Raw genomic sequence first — 7,286 nt, forward strand, 5'->3', positions numbered from 1 at the left:
CCAGGATAACTGAGTCGCAACCAGAAGATTGCGAGTCGCAATCATGAGTCGCAACAAGACAAAATGAGTCGCAACCATGAGTCGCAACAGGCCAAAATGAGTCGCAACCATGAGTCGCAATCTCGAGGTTGCGAGTCGTAATCATTGGTTTCGAGTCCTGTTGTTCTTGATTGCGACTGGAAACTTCATCGGAAACTTCAAAACTCATCGGAAAATTCATCGGAATCTTCATATCTTCATCGGAATCTTCATAGATTCGCCGGAATCTTCAACAAAAATTCAAAATTCCTGCAAAATCTTGAATAATGACGTCATATTACCTGTTGATGACCTGATCGGATTGCGAGTCGCAACCGGAATTGAGTCGGAATCTTGATTTCGACCGGAATGTTGAGAGAGAATTCAGAGAAGATTGCGAGTGAATAATGAACTTATGACTCGTAATCACCCTTTTATGTGATTACTATTTCTCATGGGCCCAAGTCTGTTGGGCTTGGGCCTTATAGACTTGGGCTCAATAAAATGGATTTCAGCACTTGGGCTCAAAGAAATGTTTTTCAAAAATGATTTTAACAAACCCACTTAAAAAATCTGATTTTCCAATAATAACCCATTAAACCCATTGAGCATTATTTTGCAAAACAAAACCTAAAACAAAAATAAATAATAAAATATTATTTACAAAAATAAAAACAGGAAATTTGCATAGATGCTCAGGGATCAAATCACGGGGTTTCGGGCATGACTTCACTTATCAACACTGATCTACTAGAGGATGATCTAGACGATTGCCAGTATATTTGTCCTCGTAAACTCATCTCCCTAGATCTTTTCCATATAACTGCCTGTATCTCTTTTTATCATGTTTTGATATTTTTAATAATGAGCACCCAAACAAATACTAATCAAATCCTGGAATTATGCACAGCTCATTCTATCATGCAAGCAGTTTCCTTACCACATATTTCACAAGTCCAATCCAAATTTCTGAAATCTTAACTGGGAATAGGTTGAGAAAAGAACAGAATAGATCTTACAGTGAGATGATATAATATACAGATCAAATGAGTTTTCTCAATTTGATATAGGTTTATTGGGTTTCTTTTGGGCACTAGAGGGCCTCTTTCAGGTGTTAATTGATCTACAGATCGACAACGTACAGCTAGGTCAGCATGTATCTGGATGCAGCAGAAGCTGACGTTGCCTAGCACCTCCAGGTCAGCATGTATCTGGATGCAGCAGAGGAGGTACACGACTTTTTCAGATAAGATTTCAGAATCAGACCAAAATTGTGTGTATCGGGAAAAGCATACAAACATTCAAATAGACATGAGCTAATTCCAAGTGATTTTCTTTTCTGAGGTCATGTACTGGTTTAGTTCTGAACAGAAACAGCTATTGTTTCCAATCTTAAGGATAGAGCCTACCAACACATCATACTAGAGTCAAACAATTTCGATACTGGTCTTACATGAGTCAGCCCTTGACCATAAAGTGAAAATTCATTTCATTTCCCAGTCCAGCCATACTTCCTTTTGAAACTCTTTTTGTATTTTTTCAATTTTTCAATGTTTTTGTATTTTTCGATTTTTCAATGTTTTTGTATTTTTCGATTTTTCTCCCCCTAAATTTGTGCATAAATAAAAACTACCTAAGAATAGAAAACTTTATGAACAAATTTACCTACGAAAAACAAGACAAAACAAAATATGCTCAATCAGTAAAACGGATCATTTTTAGAAAATCCACAAGCACTCTGAATTTCGAGCTGCTGACAGGTTTAGTGAACAAATCGGCAGCATTTGCATCTGTGTCGATTTGTTCAAGCGTAATCAGACCTCTGTCAAAACAGTCTCGAATGAAATGAACTTTAATATCAATGTGCTTGGTTTTGGAGTGAAAAACAGGATTTCTAACAATTTGTATTGCAGCATCATTATCGCAGTAAATAGTAGTGTTAAGATATGTCAAACCATAATCCTGCAATTGATGTTGCATCCACACCACTTGAGAGCAAGAAGCAGAAGCAGCAACATACTCAGCTTCAGCTGTGGATATCGCCACCGTTTGTTGTTTCTTGCACTGCCAAGAAATGAGCCGATCACCCAAAAATTGACATCCCGCAGAAGTGGATTTCCTGTCACTGTCAGTACCTCCAAAATTGCTGTCAGAGAAAGCAAACAAGTCAAAATTGGAATCTCTCGGATACCACAGACCAAACCGAGGTCGGCCTTTTAGATACCGAAAGATCCGTTTAACGGCAATAAGATGAGAAGTTTTAGGATTAGCCTGATAGCGTGCACAGTTGCAAACAGCGAACATGATGTCCGGACGGCTAGCTGTGAGATACATCAATGACCCAATCATTGACCTATATTGACGTTGATTTACAGACTCTCCTTCTTCATCTTCAGTCAACAATGGTCTCTCAGCCATAGGTGTCTCAGCAGGCTTTGCATCCGTGAACTTGAACTTTGCCAGCACATCATCCACATACTTCCCTTGATGAATCAGAATTCCTTGCGAACTCTGCTTGTCTTGAAGGCCCAAAAACAGAGTCATCTCCCCCAGAGCACTCATTTCAAACTTTTTCTTCATAACTCTCTCGAATTCCTTGCATAGATCCTCGCTTGTTGATCCGAAAATAATATCATCAACGTAGATTTGAACCAAGATTTGATCACTGCCTACCCTCTTGATGAACAGAGTCTGGTCAATAGTGCCACGTGTATATCCATGAGCCAACAGATGTTCTGTTAGGGTGGCATACCAAGCTCGAGGAGCCTGGTGTAACCCATACAGTGCCTTGTCTAACTTGTAGGCATAATCAGGATGATCTGGATGCACGAATCCTGGCGGTTGCTCGACAAAAATTTCCTCCTTCACATCTCCATAAAGAAACGCGGTCTTGACATCCATCTGATAAACAGTGAATCCCATGTATGACGCGTACGCCAAAAAGATCCGGATGGCTTCAAGTCGTGCAACCGCAGCATATACTTCATCATAATCTAGTCCTTCGATTTGCCTAAATCCCTGAACCACCAGTCTTGCTTTGTTTCGAACGATGACACCTGCAGAATCCTGCTTGTTTCGAAATACCCATCTAGTTCCAAGCTTACGTTTTCCTTTTGGCAACTTGACAAGCTTCCATACTCCAAGTTTTTCAAACTGGTTCAGCTCTTCATGCATAGCATCTACCCAGCCAGGTTCCTGCAAAGCTATATCAATGGTTTTAGGTTCAATTTGAGACAGATAACAGGAATATAAGCAAGTATTAATGACTCCCGATTGACTCCTGGTCAAAACTCCTGCATTTACAGGACCAATCACATTCTCGATTGGGTGATTGCGTTGAACGCCTGTTGGTATAGCCAAATCAGGTACAATCTCCTCTTCAGTGGTGGTGTTGCTACTCTCCCCCTCATCAGGTACACTTGTAGTGTGAACTACAGGTGAAGTGACAGTACAATCCTCAGGAATGGGATCAGGAAACATTGCAGTGTCACTGGTTGATGCACCTTCAGGGGATTGATTGACCATCGGTGTCGGTGTAGGATGTTGCGTGAACACCATTCCCGGTGGATCAACAGTATGATGCTTCACATTTTCTTCCATCTGTGCTTCGTCCTCTGTATCTTCAAACGACAATGGTTGTTTTGGAACTGATTCACCTGCAACTGAAACATCACTTGACAGAATGTTAAATGATTTAAACAGAGCAGAATAATCATATAACCAATCTGGACCGACTCTAGCGTCCGTAGCATTCTCTTCAAGCCATTCGATGTTGCACGACTCAACGACTTTCTTAGTTACTTTGTTTTATACCCTATAAGCAGAGCCTTTAGCATATCCAACAAAGTAGCATTCGTCACCTTTGACTTCAAACTTTCCATTTGAGTCCATTAGTAATAATACACATGGACAACCAAAAATACGAAAGTGTGAAACCGAAGGTTTACGTCCTTCCAGAATCTCATAAGGGGTTTTCATGTGACGTTTATTAACTAAAGCATGATTCTGGATATAACAAGCCGTGCTAACAGCTTCGGCCCAAAAGAAGCTAGGAAGCTTTGAATCAGCCAGCATGGTACGTGCTGCCTCAATAAGAGTACGATTCCTTCTTTCAGCCACTCCATTCTGTTGTGGAGTGCGAGGCGCACTGAACTGTCGATCAATTCCCTTTTCACTGCAGAACGTATCCAAAGTAACATTCTTGAATTCTGTCCCATTGTCTGATCGAATAACCTTCACCTTAGTACTCGCTTGATTTTCAGCCAATGTAATGAACTGTTTCACCAGTGCAGCAGTTTCGTTTTTGTGACTGAGAAAATACACCCAAGTGTAGCGAGAGTAATCAGCGACTATTACTAGACAGTAAGCTTTCTTCCCGATACTCAGCACATTCACTGGACCAAAGAGATCCATGTGAAGTAGTTCGAGTACAGCTTTTGTCGAGGGTACTGGTTTAGTCTTGTGAGGTTTTCGATGAGCCTTTCCTTTCGCACAAGCAACACACTTTTCCACCAACATGAAATCCGATCGGAAGATCTCGTACCAATTGACCTTTAGCTAGACGATTCAGATTTTTCATATTCACGTGCCCGAGTCGACGGTGCCACAATAGACCATCATGCTCTGAAATCTTCGAGAATAAGCAGGTGATCTCTTCACACGGCTTCTTGTTCATATCAATGACGTAAGCGTTTCCTTTTCTTTCAGCTGTCATCAAGAACCAGTCTTCTGGAATAACAATCCCAGGCTTAAGAACATGACATCCTTTCTTCGTAAAATGAACTGAATTCCCTCTATCACAGATCTGCGAAATACTTAACAGATTGTGCTTCAGTTCTGGAACATAATTGACATTTTCAAAGCTGAGAACACCGTTTTGAACAGTTCCTTTCAAAGTGATTCTGCCAGATTCACCTCCCGCAAATGAGACATATCCACCATTAAATTCTTTAACATTCACAAGTTGGGATAAGTCTCCTGTCATGTGCCTGGAACAGCCACTATCCATGTACCAGAGGCGCACGGTAGTCCTCCACAGCTGTTCCTGCACGAGTAGCGGGATTAGTTAGATTTAGGAACCCAGCCCATAGTGGATCTGGGTTTTCCTTGAGCATCGAAATACGTTACTCTCTGCCAAACTAAATTTTCTTTGTTTAGAAATTTTGAAACATTTCTATTTGCGGCCTTTTGATGATATGACTTCATTGGATTGGATTGCATGCCATTGACCTTAGGTTTCCAAAACTGTTTTGACCAGTTAGAATTTAAACTTTCAAATGCGTTACCAAAAGAATTTCTCCGATTACGCTGAAAATTTGTTTGTCGGTTCTGATTATGGCGTTTGGCTGCATTCCAATCCTGATCAGAAGGTCTAGTCCTATGATGATCGTTGTTCTTCATCGTCTTAGTCCAAGCAGACTTCATAGACTCCGAACATTGAGATCGATTAGACGTAACTTTCTGATTTCGCCCTGATGGTTTCTTGTCTGGTGTCCTTGGGAGTTTACCACAATTTCTGGCAATGTGACCGGCAATGCCACAGTTAAAACATGTTTGACGTTTCACAATTTGAACATTTTTGACATTAGGACTCTGCTTGTTCGATTTCGTGTGATTCAACGTTTTAGTTTTCTGACCATGTTTGACTTGTGGTTTTTCTTTAATCAAATTTTCTTCTGATGATTTCACCTTTTTACCAACCCCCTTTTCCTTTTCACTTAATCTTGATTCCGAATTTGAACATGTATTAGCTTCATCCAAATGCGTTTTATCAACACATTTATCATCTGAAACTGATTCAGGTTCACTTTCCGAGCAAGAAGAAGTTTCAACAATATGCTCTTCCTCAATGCATTTATCGGGTGAAACTGATTCAGGTTCACTTTCTGATCCTGAGGAAGTTTCATCAACATGCATTTTCTCAGAGCATTTATCTTGTGACACCGACTCTGATTCATTGATTAACACAGTTTCCAATGGGGTCCCACTAGATTCAACATTAGGGACACCCACTGAGACAGATTCAGAAGAAGAATCAGGATACACTTGATTTTCTTGAGAAGTAGTTTCAGTGGTTTCACTGAATGCATCCTTAGGGACCGCACCTGTAACATTATCACAAGCTGAAACATTTGATATGTTAGCATCACAAGCATTAGCTGAAAAACAATCATCACCACACGTATTGTTCAAATCATCCACACAAACATTATCAGTTTTGCCCAAAACAACAGGCTCACAAGACGAAACAAACGCAGAAAACGACGCAAACAAAGAGCTAGTAAAAGCAATGTCAGACTCAGTTGGTTCAGAATAATGTTCAAAATAAGGTTCAGAAACGTTTGAAATAATAACTGGTTCACTCCCATGAACGTCATCACATCTTACTTCAGAGCTATCATCTGCACATGACAACGAGATGTTAGGATCAATTGTGCCTTTAGGAACAAACTTTAAAGGCGAGGACTTTTGTGGCTCAACAGGTTTGTTGTGAACAGACGATTTACTAGATGAGCCATAAGTCATTTTGCTTTCATTCAAGATCTCCTCCTCAGACATTGGCAAATAAGTGTAATTGTTATTGTATGGAGGAGGAGTCTGATTGTAACCCAAACCCGACCCTTTCTTTTTAGAGTAAGCCAATTGTTCATCACACAGATTTTTTACTAACTTACTGGAGGAATCAAATTTCTTGATGTTTAATTGATTGATTTGGTATTTGTCTCTTACATTCTCCAGTTCTTTAGTTACTTCACATAATTTTTCTTTGACTATCATGAGTTGGGCTTTAGCTACACTGACATCGTCCTTTAGTTGAACGATGTCCTTACGCTGAGCTTCGATTTTCTCTTTGAAAAGTTTTTCATTTTTCGTTAAAGTGAAATTTTTCCTTTTTATTTCATTGTAATCTTCGATTAGCTCAGCGTTGTGTATTCTATAAGCCTCAACACGTTCCCTACATTCAGGAGTGCAGAAAACTGAAATTACCTCTTCTTTGGTGAGACCTTTGACAGGTGCTGACAGGATTTGAGTCATGAAAGCGAAATTGTCAGCAGCAGTCTCTTCCTGTGGCTCAGGGTCATGCTCGCTTGAGGTCATGAAAGCAATGTTAGAAGTTGCAGCTTGATTATCTGGAGCTGATATGTTCAGACGCTCAATCTCAGAAGACCAGTCAAAGTTGACATTTGGCTGCACCACCAGCGCTTGTGCTAATCCCTGCGGCTGTGGACTTTCAGAAGCAGCTGCATCTGCTACACTTGTAGTGGACA

The sequence above is a fragment of the Helianthus annuus genome, chromosome 5 (assembly GCF_002127325.2).
Source record: "Helianthus annuus cultivar XRQ/B chromosome 5, HanXRQr2.0-SUNRISE, whole genome shotgun sequence".
Classification (NCBI taxonomy): domain Eukaryota; kingdom Viridiplantae; phylum Streptophyta; class Magnoliopsida; order Asterales; family Asteraceae; genus Helianthus; species Helianthus annuus.